Source organism: Marmota marmota, unplaced genomic scaffold, assembly GCF_001458135.2.
Source record: "Marmota marmota marmota unplaced genomic scaffold, marMar, whole genome shotgun sequence".
Lineage (NCBI taxonomy): Eukaryota > Metazoa > Chordata > Mammalia > Rodentia > Sciuridae > Marmota > Marmota marmota.
This window is the reverse complement of record NW_025999929.1, coordinates 1,829,813-1,850,441: the sequence shown is the minus strand read 5'-3', so window position 1 is coordinate 1,850,441 and position 20,629 is coordinate 1,829,813. Positions and strand designations below refer to the sequence as shown.

Below are 20,629 nucleotides of genomic sequence, written 5' to 3'. Positions count from 1 at the left end.
CCCTGGGTTCAATCCCTGGCCCAAAAAGAAAGAAAGGAGAAGAAGGAAAGGAGGGAAGGAAGGAATGATGAACAAAAGAAGGAAGGAAGGAAGGAAGGAAAGAAAGGAGGAAGGAGGGAGGCAAGAAAAGAGGGAGAGAGGAAAACCCTATCCCAACAGCTCTCTACTGAATGCCTAATGCTATGGCCTAGTATCAGTGGACTCTGGAGGCTTATTTAGTAGAACTATTGTACATAACCCCAAACTCTATGGAACTAGGATTTTCAATAAGCCATAATTTTTAAAATAAAAAAAAATTGTATTTATATATTATTTTCTCTAATGCTTTTGGCAGGATAATTTGTGACATGCGTATACATTTATTCCTTTCCTGGATATTCAATTATGGAACTAAAACAATAGGTATAACATCTTGCTTTCCATGTCATAAGAAGGACTAGGTAAAAATGAGATAAATGTGTGTCAACACGTTGAAAGTGCTAAGAAAGCAAAAACAGTAGATCTTTCTTTCTTTCTTTCTTTCTTTCTTTCTTTCTTTTCTTTTCTTTTCTTTTCTTTTCTTTCATTTTTTTAGTTGCCAATGGACCTTTATTTTATTTATGTATTTGTATGTGGTGTTGAGAATCGAATGCAGCACCTTACACATGCTAGGCAAGCATTCTGCCACTGAGCCACAACCCTAGCCTGAGATATTTAATATCATTATTCACTCTGTTCTATTATTGTTTTAATTTATTAGATTTTTAATACTAAAATTGGTCACTTGAGGAAGGAAAAATTTTCTCCAGATTATTTTCATAGGACAATATGTCAATACTGTAATACAAAGTACCAAATATGAAATATAAATACCTGCAATATGAAATATTAAATATACCTATAATATAAAAGCCCTTTTGTTTGTTAATGCACTATTATTCTTCCAGTAGAATTCCCCATGGCTGGCTGGAGTTGTGGCTCAGTGGCAGAGCACTCCTCTAGCATGTGTGAGGCCCTGGGTTCAATCCTCAGCACCACATAAAAATAAATAAATAAAATAAAGCTATTGTACCCAACTACAACTAAAAAATAAATATTAAAAAAAAAAAGAATTCCCCATGGCTTTCTCAGTGTGGCATTAAGATCAGATTAGAGGTGTGAGTAAAATATTATTGCAGTCAATTAAAGTATTAGGCTCCTAGATTGATCAATAATTTTTCCAACAACATGATAGGTCATGATTTTATTTCATTGAAGAAAAATCTGCTAGCTAAGATGAAAAGTCATGTTTATTTTTGTGTCAGGTATTCTATGATTAGTGAATTAAATATTTTCATCAGTTTGGGTGACCTCTTGTTTCTCAGCTGCATATTGACTTTGCCAATTGTGCCTTCCATCCTGAAGGCAGTAAGAGAAACCATATTCCCCTGAACCACCTCTTGCCCTCTGTCTTATCTAACTCAGGAACCCCTCCTTCCAGAGGGTTCTCTTGGACTAGGAATAAACCCAAAGGTCTCCGTTTTGTGAAAAGGTTAAGACAGGTCAAGTATTTTTCAGTATATTTTTTAAAGGCTTGGTTGGGCTAATTTAATTTCTTATGTTCATTAATTCCTCTCCTTCCACCTCCACCCCCTCTGAATAAGCGGCCCTTCACACGAATCCAATTTAGCTTCAATACACCTTATTCACACTGCCTTTTATTGCGAGCCTCATTCCAGCCAGCTGTAAGGTTGCCCGGCTGCCTCAGGTTTCCCGATTTAGCTCTGGAAATGACTTCAGCATGGCAAAAACTTTTCACTGGCCAATTTGGAAAACAGGATTCAATATGTGAAGAAAGCCCAAAATGGCAGCTAAGCATGAGAAAGGATGGAGCATTTGGGTTGGGAGAGATGGGCACAGGGAAGTGCTCCTTTTTTCTCCCCCACTGGCCCTCTCTGCATTCTCTTCAAATCATGTAGGGTGGAGGACAGGTGAAGGGGGAGGGGGACTGAAGCCAAAAATCAGTGTTTAGCCTTGCATTCTTGTCACCCGCCATGGGACCTCTTTTTTTGGCCGGGATTTCATCGCATGACTGATGAAACAGTCAAGACTCACTGTTCTTTGGCTATATACAGCAGTATTTCCTAAGAGAAAAAGAAATTATCATAATTAAATATGAGCATACTTTAATAATAGTACTAGTTATATCTTTACTGGGTTGCTTCTTACAGGATTATAAGGTTTATATTGGATTTGTAATGTGAAAACAAGGGGATAGCATGGAATTCTCCCAGGAAGCTGAAAGGGAAGGAGCTGTAGTGGCCAGGATGAGGCTTAGTGCAGAGGCAAAGTCTCAAGCTCTTATCTAGGACTGGGAAACTGCAGCTGTGAGTGAGAATGCGTAGCTAATCAAAATAGGCCTACGTTGACATAATAACCCTTCTCTTTGACAACACCATCAAGCCTAAAGCCACCCTGCTACATTTGTGTCTGTTATATCCAAAAGTTATATTTTTAAAATATTTTTTAGTTATAGATGGACACAATATATTTATTTTTACTTATTTTTTAATGTGGTGCTGAGGATCAAACCCAGGACCTCACTTTTGCGAGGCAAGCGCTCTACCACTGAGCTACAACCCTAACCCCCAAAGTTATTTTTAAGTGATTCATAAAGGGTGCTAAAAGGTTAATTAAAAGTGGATTTGTTATGGGATTTGGCAAAAAATATGGAAATACAGATTCTGGATTATTAAGACTGATTGTTCTTTGGGTATATACTTCAGTGCTTCTCAAAAGAAAAAAAATTATAATTAAATGTGAGCATACTTCAGTAATAGTACTACTTATATCTTTTCTGGGTTGCTTCTTATAGGATTAGGATTATATTGGATTTGTAATGTAAAAACAAGCAAGTTTATTATTCATAGTTTTTTCTTCAAAGAACAGTAAATTTTGAGTAATTTCAAAAGCCTCCAGAATTTAGTTGTGGACCAAACAATGTACATGTCCAGCAGTATTATTAAGGCTTAAATACTGAATATTGATATTTGATTGAGTTTTCAGAGTTCTTTGGTTGTTCTGGCCATTTCAGCATAGAAGAGGTGGTGGCCTTGTCAAGTAACCCTAAGACACTGGCCCAGGCTCCAGATCCCTATCTACCATCCTAGCCCAGTGATTCTCAAACTTGTAGCATGCATAGGAATGCCCTGAAAGCCTTGTTTAAAACCCAGATTCTGATCCATACCTGCAAGATTTCTTAGTGGGACCCAATAATTTACATTTTTAATAAGTTCCTTGGTAATCCCAATGCTGTGCCCCTTGCTCCCATTTTTGAGAATGACTGTCTTAGCTGTTCACTCTCATTCTGACCTGTAAGAAAGTAAGGAAGCAGAAACCAAGTTTCAAGAATTCACCTCTCTGGCTCAATTAGAGGATTAAATATTTATAGAAAGTTGAGAGTTTCTTTAAAATAACTTGGAAGTTTTCTAATCATTCAAAACTACTACTAATACTTCTCTACATTGGCCTAGTCTTTTCTAGAAGTTCAGGGATTAGGCTGCAAATTTGAATAAGGCCCTTGCTCTAACACAGCCATTCACAGCATCAGTTTATTTCATGTCCCAGCACATGTGGCTCCCCTGCCTTCACTGTTGGAGGTATGCATGATAGCATGGACTTGTTGTAGCACAGTAGGCCAGGTTAGACATGGAGTTATTTCTTAACTCTCTTTGAAGACAGTTCTCTAATGAGGATTTGATTTAGAACAATGGCATTGAGGATGGAAAGAAAAGGACACATGAAAACAACTTGTAGAATTGGAAACCACGTGCTCTGACAAATGCTTGTGCATGGGAGGCAAAGAAAAGGGAGGATCAAAGATGACTTCACATATATGACCAGGAAAGTCAATACCAATGCCATTTTTAAAAAAGTTAGGAGTTGGCTTTGGAAAAGAATGTAAGGTATGGTTTTTTAAATATTAACTCATACATTTGTGGTTGATTGATTTTTCAACCAGGATACCAAGACAAGTCAATGGGGAAAGAACCTCACAGCATATGGAGAAATTAACTCAGAGCGAACTCACAATTAATGATATCCCAGGTACCATCCTTTCTAAAATGTAAAACTATAACACTCTTAGAAGGAAACAAGGGAGAGAGTCTTCCTGACCTTTAAATAGATAAGACCTTCTCATACAGGCAAATACAAGAAAAGAAAAAAAGTAGACATTGTGGATGTCATCGTAGTTAAAAACTGTTGTGCTTAGCTTATAGGAAACTCTCAAGAAAGTGAAAAAACAGGGCGTGGGCTGGGGCTCAGTGGCAGAATACTTGCTTAGCATGTGTGAGGCACTGGGTTTGATCCTTAGCATCGCATACAAAAATAAATGAAATAAAGGCATGCTGTCCATCTGCAACTACAAAAAAAATTTTTTTAATTAAAAAAATGAAAGTGAAAAAACACACTGAAGAAAAGGATAAAATATTTGCAAATCATATCTAATAAGAACTTCTCCACAATATATAAAGAACTCTTATGAATCAATAATAAAAAGGCAAATAATCTAATGAAAAACAGTCAAGGGATTTGAATGGGCATTCCTCCAAAGAAGATATTCAGATAACTAATAAACACGAGAAGAGATTGTGACATCATTAGCCATTAAGGAATTGTGAATCAAAACCACAGTGAAGTACCACTTCATACCCACCAGAATGACACTAAACGTCCATGGGTAATGTAAAATGGCTCACTCACTCTGCAAAACAGTTTGGTAATTTCTCCAAATGTTCAATATAGGTAATACATCTGAGAGAAATAAAAACACATATCCACACAAAAACTTACACAGGAATGTTTATAGTAGCATTATTCACTATAATCAAAGTATGAAACTTTTGATGGAATTATATCTATCAACTGATGAGCGGATAAACATATGTGGTGTAGCCACACAAAGGCATATTACTTAACCATAAAAAGCAAAGTTCTGACAGTGCTGCAATGTAACTGAAAAATATCCTAAGTAAACATCCTAAGAAGAGTGACCCCAAAGTCAATATATTATAGGATTCCATTTATGTGAAATGTCCAATGTGGGGAAATCCAAGTATACAAAAAGTAGATTTCTGTCAGAGGTGAGGGACTGTGAATGGAGAATGACTGCTAATGAGTGTAAAGTTCTTTTTGGATTGATGAAACCTTATATTGTGATGATGATCTTACAACTGTGACTGTTTTAAAATCTGTTGAATTGTATACTTTAAATGGATGAATATTAAGGCATATGAATTTTATATATATATATATATATATAGAGAGAGAGAGAGAGAGAGAGAGATTAATCTTGAGAAGTGAGGAGCCCACATGACGTTAAAGTCAGGTGGGTGTTTGGACTTTGGGAGGCATGTGAAGATGGCTACCTGGAGGCGTGTGTAAGGCCAGGGAAATGAATCAGGTGTCCAGGAAAAGAGAAGGTAATGGGAGAATAGGAAAGTTGTTTGAATGCATAACCTGGGAGCCCAGCTCTATTTTTAAAGGTCAGAAAGAAGTCAGGTGGAGAAGGGTTTAAGATGTAAGGAGGGAACCTTGACCTCAGGGAATGGTGAAAGCAAAGGCAGGCAGATTGACAGGAGAGGCAGCCACCCAGGGAAACACCATGGATGACTGGACAGGCCGTGGAGTGTGATGTTGGGAGGTGGTAATGTTCCAGTTAAGTGCAGGAGAGGTGAAAGCCAGAATCAAAGTTTTAATGAGTGTGTGGGGAATGAGTGAAGGCTTCAGGAAAGTAGCATACAAGTAGTTCTCAAGGAATTTGGGTGGAAAAAGGAAGAAGAAAATGCTGAAGGTTGAAAGAAAGTTTTTTGGTGTTGTTGATAATGTTAATGACCTTGTACAGAAAGGGCAGATCTTAAGATTTAAAGTCAGAGGAAAATTTTTAAAAAAGGTGTTCTCATCTAATAGAGGACAGTTGAGAACAAAAGCAGAACAAAAGAAAACTCAAAACAAAATAAAACTCCAGATGCGGGTATTAGGAACATTTACTATCCTACACCAACTCCAGAGTCCCTTCATCCCATTTTGAAGAGAGGCAAAAAGGAGAGCATAAATTTGGTTTTGTTGTTGTTGTTTTGTTTTGTTTTTGTTTCTCACCTAGTGAAAAACGTACTTGTGTACTTATATTTTGCAAAATGTCCCTAAATTGTGCTCTAGGTAATGCCTGGGATTCTTACTGGTGAGATACCCCATACTACAATGAGCTCAGGGTCTAACACTGTCTCTTACAAGGTTTGGCACAAATTGGTAAACCCCTCCAAGAAGGTGTTCTCATCTCTAAAATATCTACTTACTAGGTTTCTGTTAATGTTCTTTAAAAAGTTTTATTGAACAATATAACTGCCAAATAGTTGCTGGTAAAGAGCAAGACCCTAAAATAGGCTTTCCTGGATCCCACCCAGGGCATGTTGCTTCCCTCTTGAAGCCTCTGTTTTCTCATCTGTGAAATGGGTATGATAAAGATACTTATCCGAGATTAATAAATGGTAAAATGCATTAAGTACATAGCCTGGCACATTGTAAGTTTGCTTAATAATTTAAAGTAGCAACAGCTACTACTTTTGTTAGTACTCAAAGTAAAAATGGTAAGAACAGGAAAAAAAAAGCTGGAGAAATTTTTGCCAGTTGATAATGAGCATTAACCAATGAGCTCCACTGACTGATTCAAAGGAAAGCCCGATGATGCTGTGATAAAGCTTTACCATTTATGAGTCAAATCTCTTCTCTTATTACAATAGCCAAAGAGTATTGACTCTGACATGGAAGACTTAGTCTTTTTCTCCCCTTAGTTGCTGGTGTTGATTAATATAATAAAGTAAATACAGTTTTGTTCTTGTTTTTTAAAAAAAGTATAAATAATTAAAGTGAAATTTAGTAAAATGGTCATGGATCATGGCAAAACTCATGAACTGAGTGAAATGTTGGTAGCAGCAATCCTAATAGTACATTTTCTTGCTTAGGATGCTGTTAATGAAGTAACTGTCTGATTTATAGGCATCTAAAAATGAAATGTCTTAATATAAAACCTCCTTTTGTTCACAAAAACAAGGTCTCTAATTTATGTTTGCCTTTCCATCTCTGATACGTGATGAAGTTATTTGATTTACCACAGAATAAAATCTGTGCCATTTCTGGTCATTATCATTTTTCCATTGATATTTTAGTGCTTGTTACAGTAAAATTCCAACAGAATTACACAGCTGAGAAAGAATGATTTGATAGGTCCTAAAAGTATATACCCTAATGGATTTCTGATGGAGATTGAACTTGATGGCAGTATGCGAAGTTCTTGAAGTTGGAAATTAATGTTATATTTTTAGGGGACATTCTTGGCATTGCTTTTACCTTTTGGGAGGAAGGGAGGAGGAATATCATAACTTTCTTCTTTTCTCAGACAAATGACCAAGTAGGAAATTTTTTATAAATTACAGAAACATTCACTTTGAATAGCATGCTGTGATTCTCAGCTCTGTCACTTGGTTTCAGCCTGCCCATGGCATTTCTGCAGACAGCAGTAATCAGAGCAGTATGGGAACCACTCACAGTCTGTGTCAGTGCAGCCCAGGGTTGAGAGGCCCCTTTGTTTTGGGATGTGAAACAAGAGGAAATGGTAGAAATGGCCTCTCTGTGAGAGGCTGGGTGCAGCGTGGTGCTCCAGGCAGGCCCTGACCATACAGGGACAAGGTGTGCTAGCTCGGCTTTCCAGACCCATAGAGGAGAAATGTTGTATGACAGATATCAGGTAGATAGTAATATACGAAGACAGCAAGGACAAAATTGTGAGGCGGGCGGGGGGGGGGGGTAGTCCAGAGACAAGCCATATGGACTCTGTTTGCCCTTGGAAACTTACGTGGCCTCAGAGGCCAAAGGGCAATCGTGACATTGCCTCTCACTTTCCGTTGTGATCTTTACAAACCAAAGTATTGCATTTTAATGCTGAAAATACCACTTTACCTCATTGCCTTTGTAGTCTCCAACCAATGTCAGTTAGACATATTTCCCCATTTCTCCTACTCTTCTTTGGTATGAGAAGGTGATATAAAGTCTAGATTAAGCACTTCACTTCTTTACTTGGATTTGCAGACACATTAATTTGATATATAGTGAAGATAAACAGCAGAACCAGAGAGTGAGTGGGAGAATACACTTATTCTAAGATAGCTTTTCTTTTTCAACTTCAAAATGAGAAATAATTATATTTATCTCTCTAGCACAGAGATAACTAGGCTGTAAATTAATTTCCATGTAGACTTTTCTAATAAATTATAGAGTTTTACTCTTTTTTTCAGAATCAGAAGTCCAATGTGGCATCTCAGGGTCAAGAGCTCTGAGCCTTCTGACCCTGTTTCTTTACAACAAGGGCTTTATCCCTTCAAATTCATAAATTATTTGAAACATCCTTTTAACTTCTCAGAGGAAAGGTGCTGTATTGCTTAAATAGTTCCTGTTTTATCAGAGTTCTACACTCATTTCTCATTTGTTATCAATGTAGTTTTCTCCTATAGTTAAATCAGGATTTCAAAATTTAACATCGGTAGGGATAGATAAATGATAGAACTCTGTGACTTAAACAGATAAATCTTGAGCCCCTGCCAGTAAATAAATAACTTACTTCTATTTGAGTAATTTAGAAGTGATCAGCTCCAAGGTCCAGCAGCTCAGGGCGCTGTTGCCTAATGCACTTTTTAATGAGTAAATCACTGGTCACTGGTGCACTCATAACTTAACTCTTTTTTTTAATATACTACCCATGGGTTATGCCCCTAAAATGAAAGTGAGGTACCCTCAGGGCCAGAAGGGGACTGGGAACATTTACAAATGAGCATGACACTAATGTGAACCAATGGATTATTTGCATTCCAGTGCTTCAGTTATCACTTAATGGCCGCAGGCTCTGGTGGCAGGCCTGTGGACTGTGTTATGTTAGTCTCAAAAATAAATGTTAATATCTGTGATGTTTTCACATTCCCCACCATATTTGGTAAATCATACTAGTTTATCCCCTTAAGGGCTGCCAGGAGTTTTGTTGGCAAAAAATGCCACTTGGGTAAAGACATAACTGACCCCCAGTCCTATTTGTAGACTTTCCCTGGTTGACACTGCATCACTTCCTCCCCAGAACTCTGGGTTATGTGCTCTTATTAAATGTGATCACTTAAGTCATATATAAATTGCCCTGCTGTATCATAGTTCCCTTTGTTGACCATGCTTTGATCTGAGGGTAATTATCCCAAAGGAAGTTCTCACCTGTGTTAGTTCAATGAATGGTTGTATCTCTCTGCTTCTCATATAGATATTTTATTAGGTGCCTGGTACCAAGTACAGGGAAAAGCAGGAAAATGATTGAGTATCCAAGTTCCTACAAGTAATATTAAGTGTTCTTCTTACATGTAATACAAGTAATAGTATGCATGATCATGGTCTTTTTCTTTAAATTGAGGCATTCTCTCTAATTGTAATTTTGTTAAATCAAAATCTTTGCTACTTGAAAATTCTATGCTAAATATTACTTTAGTGACCATGTTCCGTTCATTAATTCTAAATGAAATGGCCCTAAAACTAGGTAGTAAATGTTGAAATAATTGGAAAATATTGTTTTCATTAAATAAACATAATAATGTATTTGGGTCTTACAAATTTTATTTGGTTAATAATGAAATATAAAACATGTGAATCAACATTTCTTTAAAAAATATTTGATATTTAAATCAACATTAAAATTTAAATGTTGACATTTTAATGATGAAACATTTTTATCACTTGGCTCAGTTTTTAAAATAATTTGTACACATTTAAGTAGGAGGAACAGTATGTTTGGATACCAGAGGAGCTGGCTTGTAATTCCAGATTTGCTCCTTGATATGTGTATGTCTGTGTATAAGTAAGACTCATCTAAATTTTTTCAGTAGGACAGGGTCTTAGAGCAATCAGTTATATACCTGGGAGTTTTTCTAGCTATTCAAGTTCTTTCTATTGTTTGAATGTCTTTAATAAATTTAATTTTTTCTTCTTTATTATCAATTTATACAACCTGTTGAGCAATATATTAAAATTAGATCATTAGACAGTTGTGATTTCCATTTTTAAGCAATTAAGGTCTTAAATATGTATTTATCTTTAATTTCACAAGTTGCACATGTGCACAAAGAGTAACCTTTCCTCTAGATAATGGCTTATATAGTTACTGCCAGCATAGCTATTTAGTAAGTCTTTGAGAAACCAGCCTAACTTATATATATTTTTTTCTAATCCTCACAACAATCCCTTATGATCTATCTTAGTAGTTCTGTTTTACAAATGGAAAAATATTGAAACTAAGCCCCAAAGATATAAAGATGGGGATGGGGGGAGTGGATTCTGACCTGAATAACTCATGATTTTTCTATTATATCATGTTTTACCTTATCCTCATGAATGCATTCGTGAATATCATCAGAAAATGACTTCAGGAGAATGATAAAGAATTTTAAGATCCTATGTATAGCTATGTTAGTGCTTATTAAATAATCAGCAGCAAGAACTGTTGGGATTTTCCCGATTACTGACTTTCTGCTAGGTATTACTAACAGTCTTAAATTTCTTAAGAATTAATCTTTTAGTTCTTTTCCCCTCCTAAGTCCTTAGGTAGAGTCCTTCATTCTGTTATTGCTCTCTCCTGTTTTTAATTGATCCTATGTCATGATCATTTTGTTTGAAAAATACATATCTTTGACTTATCATCCTACCTGAAAGTATCTCTCATTACACTTAGGCATATTCCTCATACACACAATAAAACTGTGAACGATTTAAGTTATAACCAATATTTTTATTTCTCAGCAATTTTATATGTATATCTTCATCTTAAAAAGCCAGTTAAATGGCTCCTTTATCCTATACCAAGAATACTATGCATGATTTTTTTCTTTGTTCAGTTCTAGCAGACCAAAAGCTGTAAAGAATTCTCAGACTCCTGCTGCCTGCTCAAAATGCTTAACTTAGACAGCATAAACTGTATGTTCCAGTTTGAAAATGCCACACCATGTTTTAAAACCAATGCTTTCCTTGGTTGACTTAGAAAAGGAGTTCTAAAAATAAAATACTCACCATAAATAAACCTACTTATATATGTATTCAAAAATAATCATTTTGATTATCTTTTGTGGACAAAGGTTCCTTGGCATGGGACCTTGTCTGGGAAGAAACTCTACTAACTTTTACTGTGGCTTGCAGGACTTTAGCTTGCACGGCTGCTGTGGTTCTGGAAGGTTTTTTTCTCCCTCCTTCTACTGGTAATTCTTACCAGATCTTTTGCTGACTGTTGGTCGACCTGCCAGATCTTGAGTGATGTCTTTTGCTTCATCCTGCTGTGCATCTTGCAGGAAAGCAGATGCTCTTGATCATTTGAGTAATCTGAATCCTGTTATTTCCAGTAAACTCAGTAGGATTTCTGGGATGAGAGTTGGAGCAGTCCTGCTGAAAAACTGGGATGAGAGATGAGAGGTTTGCTAAAAAGCAGAACAGGCATCGTGGTAGTTGAATTTGTCTTATTTACTTAGTTCTTATTTTAATCACATTTTTGTAGTTTTACTAGAGCAACTTATGTCTTCAGATTCAGTTCTTTAGACTACATCACTATTGTCCTTGCGAGGCTACGTGGCAGAGATGTAGGATGATGTCCCTTATCTAGGCAGTTGTTCGAAGTTGCTTTACTTAGATCTATATTCAGCCTTCTTTTTTCCTAGAAAGTAACTCATTTTATGTGTCAATTAAATAAATAAATATAAGGAAGATAATTAGAGTATAGGAAGGGGATCAGGAGGAGGGATTAGGGGAGGAGAGGAGCTAATACTGGGGATGAAATAGAGAAAACTATATTACATTCATTTATGAGTATGTCAGAATGAACCTCACTATTATGTATAATAACTGTAGTGAACTTAAAATTAAAAAGTAAGTCATTTTAATTTTCAATCTCTCTCTTTTAATCTCATTTGTTTTGGTCCCCTATGTTCATTTTCAAGACAAGGTCTTGGCTACAAATAGGTTAAAATACAGCATGGAATATTACAATTTCTTTATTTCATCTGCTTATTCATTTCTTACATGTTCTGGGTGAACCTCCCAAGTTGGTTGTGATACAGATTCTATTTCTGCTGGAAGAGGCAGCTTTTCTATTTGGCCTTTTTAATTTCTTTATGTTTCCACTTTCCTCCTGCCTGATTTTAAAATTAATAGTTAATTTGATCAGAACAGAAAAATGTCCATTTATAAAATTTCTCCTTTTCTGTGTTTGAAATATACTTCAGTGATGTTTTTACTCTTGGTGGAATCTAACATTCAAGTTATCAGAATGTTCTTTTTTTTCTTTTTCTTTGTTTTCTACTTCCATATATCATAAAAAATCCATGTCCTTCTTTCTAGTTTAACTATTCTAGTAAGTACCTGTCTCTATCTAATAATGATCCATATTTATTCTTTTACTTCAATGTTCATCTGGGTAAAGATGAGTGGGCAGGATCTGAGATTTCCAACTAGATACCAGACATTGCTTCTGAAGATTTTTGAAGTATCTTAATGATGTTTCATTGCAATTGGAAGAATTCTGAGATCAACTATATTGACTTCTGTTTTGTGTTGAAAGATACCATGTAAGTGCACACTTTATGGTTACCCTAGCAGCTGTGTGAATGCTAACCAAAACAGCTAGGATCCAGACCAGTACACTTTAGTTGGTAAAGCAAGAAGACTAAGCAATATTGGGTAAAATAAAAATAGTTAAACCCCCAACTTTGCCCCGTTATGTTTTTAAAATTTCTGTAACAGTCAACTTTCCCTATCCCTCCTTTTCGTTCCCATGCTCTGCCTTTTACTTCTGTAATATAAACTATTTAGGAATATGCACCATCACTTGTCATTCACCTTTTTCCATGTGTCAACTCAATTATATGTTGAAAAATAAAATCAATCCAGTAGTCTCCCTTGTGTTTACCAAGTTATTTCCACATCTCATATGGTATCAGAATTCAGAAGCGTTGTCATCCTAGAAAGTGCCTGCAGTACCGTTCCGCCATTCAGAACGCTCTCCGAGGGCTCTTGCATGGTATCTAGATCAGATCTCATTCCTTGAGGATCATTTGTAGACATGTTTTAGAAATACAACAGATTGCTGAATTGAAAACCGAAGCCACCTGTTGTGTGGTTGATCTGGTAAGAGTCAGGGAATCAGTACGTTAGCATATTTATCAAAAGGTAGTAGAAATTTTGGTAGTTAAACATAGAGAAGTAAAAATGAGAACAAATCTATAGTGAAAGAATTTCTCTATAATAGCTCAATATTTAAAAAAGAAAAAACTATAGTAACATGTTGGGAAATAAGAATAAATTTGTCTTCAAAATATTTAGTTTTTATATAGCATAAAAATGCCTGTGTTTGCTATATTGACTGTGGAATCTCTTGAAGTTTACTAATTGAATCGGTTTCCTTAGCAGGCCAGTGTCCAGCATATCCACAGTTTACATTTCAAAGGTTTCTGAGAATTCTGAGAAATTCCACCAGCCTTCTTGGTTTAGTGTTTTGTCTTATAGTCAAGAAGTTCTGTCCCTTATATCTAAATATATTTTTAATATTTTGTACCCAAATCCTGCTTAAATAGAAAATAGACAATAATTTGTTTTCTGTGTCCAAGTGAAACTTTAGAAAGGATCCTTGAATTCTTTTTTTTTTCTATTCTTCATTGAAGACTTTTTATAAAAATCATTCATTTAGCAAATATTTCTTAAATACAGAATTACTGAGACTTGATTGTTTTCCCCTGGTGAATGAACGACAAAACAACTAACACGTCACAGATTCTCTTACCCCACAGAGCCCATGGTCTAACTGTGTAGCATGCTCACTGAAACCAGCCATGATAAATGCTGGTGAGCCTGGTGATAGCTCATGGACCAGGTGTATTTAGAAAAAGTCAGGGCTATCCAGGTGTGGTGGCTCACACCTACAATCCTAGCAGCTCAGCAGGCTGAGTCAGGAGGATCCAGAGTTCAAAGCCAACCTCAGCAACTTGGGGAGGCCCTAAGTAACTTAGGGAGACCCTGTCTGTAAAATTAGACTGGTGATGTGGCATGATGGTTAAGTGCCCCTGAGTTTAATCCCCAGTCCCCCCCCCCAAAAAAAAAAAGAATGAAAGAAAGTTTAAGCCGGAGTTGTTTCAACCCTACTTTCTATCATTTTCTCTCTGGAGTATATATCCACCAGGGGAAAACTTCACCTTTTTAAAGTCTTTCAAAATTGATTCTTAAGTACTACTTTTTATATATCTAACCATTTATCTGGTTCTTCACTGAATTCTGAAATACATGCTATTTGTTTATACATGCTATTTGTTTATACTTTTTATTTCAAGGGATTAAATAATATCTGTTAAGAGCATTTGGAGTTTGCATCTCATACTTCTTTTTTCATACAAGCGGAGACCCCTGTGGCCAGCAAGAATATTAGAACCTAGCTCCACAGGAATAAACACCACATGCCTGTATTCTGTGCTCTTCAGGGCACCTCTGTAGAGCCAAGAATTCCCTCGTGGCTGCCAGTTCTCTTTCTGAGGGTTAACACATCACATAATCCCTGAGAACACCCAGGATTGTAAAAATGGAAGGATGTCCCTGAGGAATAAATTAACATAGGTTGTTTGCCTAGCTAGTTTAGGACTTTTCAGAGATGACATTTCTGCAAATAGTTATGTGTCACAGCTACCAGGAACAAGAATGTAGCCTGCCACATGAACAGGAGAACCAAAGGACAGATAGGTGTGGCTGACCTCTAAATGGTAAAGGTTTGCTCCAAATAGCAAAAGCATTTTGCTTGAAGATTTTACAGTTTATTTAATTTTACCCCCAAATGAAGCATCCCTCAAGAAATGTGAAATTTTCCTAAACCCCACACCTAAGATATACATGATAAAGATCTTTCATGCCAGGTGGCCCACCAAACAGTGTACCTGCCAACATTTTTAATCTTTAAATCAATCTCAGCATATTACAAATGACTTATACTGGATGTGTCCTCATTTTGGTGCTTTTCTCCCCTCCAAAGTGCACTTTATATAAAGAGCATTCAGGGCCTAAGGAGGAAAACAGGAGACTTGAAAGAAGTAGATGCACCTTCATTCCTTCAGCTTCTTTGACCTTTTTATATTTTCCATCAGTTGTTCTGCTTAACATCTGAGAATCTACAGTAACTGAGACCACATTTCTGTGGCTCTGACTGTGAGACTTAGGAGAAGTTCTGTGAATTCAGTCCTTCTCCACGGGCAGAGTTGATGGTCAACCCCAGCAGGGTGACTCCCGGGAAGGACACTGAAGGGAAAGGAAAGCCACCCTGTGTTTACTGGCATGTCAGAAGCCCAGGGTAGAGTCAAGTTTCTTCTGTGACTCTGAATAGGACCACAGTTCTGAAACAGCAGAAGCAGAACGTTTTCATTGGGCATTTTAGCCATGACTGCTCCGTGGCCCACCTTTTTTTCACAATCATTTTCTCATGGTTTTCCCATTGTGGGAACAGGTGGAGGATAATCAGAGAATCTCTTTACATAAGATATAAGACAATCAATTTATCTTCTTTTATCTAGAAATTAAAAAAAAGAAGGAAAACATTTGATTTTGTAGCATATTCCACATAGAAGTTTGTTGAACAAACCAAAGTGTCCATAGTAATACCTAACATTTATATTATGTGACAGCATTTCCAGAAAGCTTCCCTGGGCATAACCTATTTCTTTGAGTCCTCACAATAGCATTACTTAGTATTATGAGCTACATTGTAAATGAGGGAGAGAAATCTCACAGCAGCTCAGGAGTTGTTGGCCCCAGGCATGAATCTGGGTCTTCTACTCCAGGCTCCTCTGCTTTCTGCCATGGAACACCATGGCCTCCCAACAACCTGGGCACAGGTTTATTCCTTTAACAAACCACCACATTTATTTTCAAAGACTGGTTATCACTTCAAATCAATTACATCCTTAGGTTAAAAGAATGTATAGCTCGATGAATGGCCTCTTTTATGTTTCACTTGAAACACCTCTCCTTTCTCATCACCTTCAGCCTTTGAACATAACAGATGGTACAATTGGAAAGTGTCTTTAGCCTTGCTAACATAGCAAACTTTTTTTAGTCAAAACGAAGATACAGTAGAAGACTGCATAAAGACATTTATGTTCACATTATTTAAAATACCATTAATAATATACTATTCTTATTTTGAGCAAATTTTACTTTGGCATACTATTTGAAAAGAAGAAATTGTGGAAACTTTTGGCAATATTTTGAGGAAAAACAACATTGACAGCATCTTGAGACATAACAGTGACTTTAAGAATGAAGATGACACTACAACCTGACAGTTTCTTAAGGTTTTGTATCTGCGTCTGAGATTCTAGTGTTTAAAGGTTTTGAGACATTAATAGAATGCTGAGTTTTATTGTGCTCATGTGCTAATTAAGCAACTAATTTTTTTCATAATGTGTCTTGTGGCATTTATATACTTTTAAAAAAATCTTTTTAATTCTAACAAAGATTGCTGCATATCATTCCATCTTTCTGTGTGTAGATTTGTGTGTATGTAAATAGCAAAAAGACTGGAATATAAAATAGATTAATCAAGTGTTCAAATACGTTTTGTAAAGTTGAGTCATAAATGTCGAACTTGATTTTTCTATTAAGTAAATTTAGATATGTTAACTTAAAAGCTTCTTTGAATAGACCTTTGTTAGATATAGTTTTCTTTCTGTTGAGTTTTGTTGTGGTTTTTTGCGGTACTGGAATTGAACCCAAGACCTTGCTGCATATTAAGCAAGAGCTCCCCCACTGAGCTGCACCCTCAGCCTGAGTATCCTTTTAATTTTGAATTTTATATGCCCCATTATAGGAAACCTCAAATATAATTTAGTCCTATGTTCTCCAAATGAGAAGAAATAAAAAACATTCTAGGGCAACTGGATATTTAAATATTAAGGAATGTGGATAGAGTGATAAAATGATTATAAATGTTTAATTTACTAAATTAGTTACACATATATATTTTAAATAACATTAAAATAGTTCCAAATATTGGTTTTTATTAACTCACATTTTATCAAACAATTTTATTCAGTACCCTCCAACATATCTTGGACATCAGTATCTCCATTACAAGAGGTATTTTTTAATATTTTATTTTTTAGTTATAGTTAGACACAATACCCTTATTTTATTTATTTATTTTTATGTGGTGCTGAGGTTCCAACCTAGGGTCCCGCACATGCTAGGTGAGCGCTTTACCACTGAGCCACAACCCCAGCCCAAGTAATACTTTTTTGAATTGTTTTCCAGAACCCATATTCAGGCAGGACTTTTGAATTCATTGCTGGTGTTGCCATAGGAGTCTGTCCAATTTCATGAGTCTTCAGTGTGTAACTTGACATCTCTGGTTTCATTCATCATATGGTGTGTTTGTGTGTGTTTGTGTGCATGTGCATGAGTGCGTGTACAATGTGGTGCTGAGGATGGAACCCAGACCCTCATGCATGCTGAGTAAGTGCTCTACCACTGAGCTATATCCCAGTCCCATCTTATAGACATGTATGGCCATGGTCCCCCTAGCCGTATTATTTCCAGCAAATTTTCTCATGTGACCCAGGAAGTGTGGAAACTAGGATGGACTGATGATATTTCAAACTAATATGTCCTCCCTCCACCACTCCAATACTGTGTGTGGTTATTCAAAATAATATAATTGAGAGACTGCCCTATTATACATGGGATTCTGTGAGTACTTGAGGGGACCCTTTTTTACTATAAAGAGACTTGAAGGTTTAAACCACAACTTAAAAGAGACATCCAGCTCTCCTTTGTTCTTTCTGTATCCCTGGCCAATTTACATATTTCTTTGTTAAGCTTTTCCATATCATCAAAATAAACTTGGAATTCTATCAAACCAAGGTGAAAAACTAAAACTGGAAATGGGCAAACTATGTTGTTTGTGTTTATTAATATGTCAAAATGAACCCCACTGTGGGAGACCAACCTTGCACGTGACTGAGTCACACTCCCTGGCTGGGTGCTGAGGTGCTCAGTTACAGAAATGTGGCAGAGCTTTCCCCACCCTTCTTGGGTTCGAGGGATGGCGTCTCATGCATGGGTGTGTCTTGCTACAGCCCCATGGGTGTAGCTATCCTTACCTGTTCCTTTGTAATATAACCCCTTTCCCTGTTTAGGATAGAATCTTCCATGGAAGAGCCTTGTGTGTATCCCTTCTCTTACTGTGCCCTTGGGTGTGGCCTACCCAGGTGTCGCCTACCCAGGTGTCAGTCAGCCTGCTGACAGTGGACACCATGAAGCTAGACTCAGCCCCCTGAAACCTGATCCCTTGCCTCATTTGAATAGCTTCTCCTCAATAAAAGGGGTCAGCACGTGCTCTTGCTCTCTCTCTTCCTGTGGACCCTTAAGGTCAGAGGAGTCGTCACAGTGACCCCAAAGAAAAAGGTATTTGTGTCTCTTGTGTGGTTATTTTGCACAGCCCAGTCAGCCCAGTTTTCCTGGAGTGACCCCTGAGCCTTTTAGTCACATACAGAAACCCAGCACCCCACTACTATGTATAGCTATAATGCACAATAAATAAAAGTTCCAAAAATTAACTCAGAAAAAAATCCCTAAAACTAGAGTATTGTAGCTAAAATAACTAATACATAAAAGTTTTATGAAAGTATGAACTCAGAACAACAACGACAACAGAAAGCTAAAAACTAAAATTAGAATCAAGAACAGGGTGGCTTCTAGAAGCACTGGTTGGGTCTGGTGGTAGACATCTGAGCTCACTATCTCAGGGTGGCCAGCATCCCTTCCTCCTGTCTGTCCTTCTGCCTCCTTGAGCAGTTAATACAGCATAGCTCTAACAACATCTATGACTGTTGGGGGATTCAAAAGTACAGTCCATTGATTGTGTCATATGAATAAAGCAAGTATATGGTCTAAGAGGCTTTAATGAGTTCCAGGGGTTGCTGGAACTTTGGGAAAGGTTGACACTTGTCTTTTCTCAGTAAATCATGGCCCCATCCAAACAAGGTAGGGTGTTGTGTTTTCCTGCTGTCACCAGCTTCTATCGATTAAGCTTGTCTTTCACTAGGCAGGCCTTACTGAGGTACTTGAAACCACAGATAAAGAGGCATGACCTTTACCACTAAAGTAATTATATTGCTCTAGTGTTTGTATCTCCTGTTTTTCATATAAAAGACATCTCCAATCTTCTGTGTCTCAATCCTTCTCTCTTGGCACTATCTTCTTTAGTGCTGCCTGAATACTAAAGGCAATGAAAAAGTTTCTAATTGTGTCAGATGGGATTTTGTTTCTCAGTGTCTAAGCTTGTTGTGTGCACTGTTTCCAGGGAAAAAGTGGCCCATTTAGGCTTCCCTGTGGGAAGTTGTTGCTCAGAATTCCATTTCTTTATTGAGCACTTTAGTTGTGGCATTGCACTCTTCTTCCAAAGGTGGGGCAACAAGCTTGGCAATGGAATGAAGGATGTGGATGTGGATCCAGCCCAAGTGAGAATTTTCTTAGGGAAAGTCCACTGCAGAAGTCCCAGTGACATGCACAGTTGGTGTTGCAATGCATAATCATAACCCATAGGCCTTCCGCAGATAATGCTTTTCATCTTCAAAGCATCTTCCTTACATTTAGTAGTTGATTCTCTGACACTTCTGTGTGGTAGATTTTTATTAATTTCACATTGCCCATAACACTGAGACAAGTTGGAAGAGGGGACTCCACAATGTCTTGGTGTCACTGTCTTTCCTCTCCCTGAACTCACGTGGGCTCACAAAAGGGGGGATATCAGCAGTTCCCAAAAACCTGTGTGATGCAAGAATCTCATGCCACTTGTTGATCTAGAAAATACACTGCCTCCTGGTCCTACAGTTCAGCGGCTTACAGCAGCCAAGCACAGACCGAAAACACGTAAACAGCTGTTGGGGGCTGGGGGCAGGCGAGTGTAACAGAATAGGCTGCCAAATTCCTGACTGCCATATGTGCTGTGTAATGCTTGTCATCTCAAGTGAGTCATTAAAAGGTTTCCCCTTAATGGGGCTTTGAAGTGCTGGGACAGCTTGAGCGCATCTATAAATTGCCACAAACAGCCCTCTGACTGAGTTAGCTAATTGCTTGCTCTTTGACTTATTAGGATCAACTGAGTTAAATAATTTGTCACATGTGTGGCTCGTAATAAATAATGTGACTAGCCAGTTTGCAAGCTGTTTCAGTGATATATTGTACCCTTTTTGGATGTTGTCACATGTAGCTAGCAAATGTGGGCTATTTTATCCACAGGACTATCATATCCCCACAAAAAGACTAAGTTCTGACAGCAATTGTTAAAAGGAGTCTGGTTACAAACAAATGTGTTCATTTCTTCAACCTTTCCATAAAGCATTAATCATCATTTTTCTTGGATATTAAGCACATATATCACACATCATGTAAGTCATGCATAAAAGAATGTAAATAATAAGTATTGAATTATTATAGTTAATGTGGACTGAATTATTACTGTTAAAATATTATCTAGTCCCTTTGTGAAAATAAGCCATCCCCATCATCCAGC

The 20,629-nt window shown here is 37.1% G+C and overlaps 1 protein-coding gene across 1 annotated transcript in view; it reads left to right on the top strand.

Annotated features, from left to right (window-relative positions):
• Positions 1–20,629, top strand: part of Gmds (GDP-mannose 4,6-dehydratase) — a 624,102-nt gene that overhangs the window by 355,025 nt on the left and 248,448 nt on the right. The gene's annotated exons all lie outside the window — the stretch shown is intronic.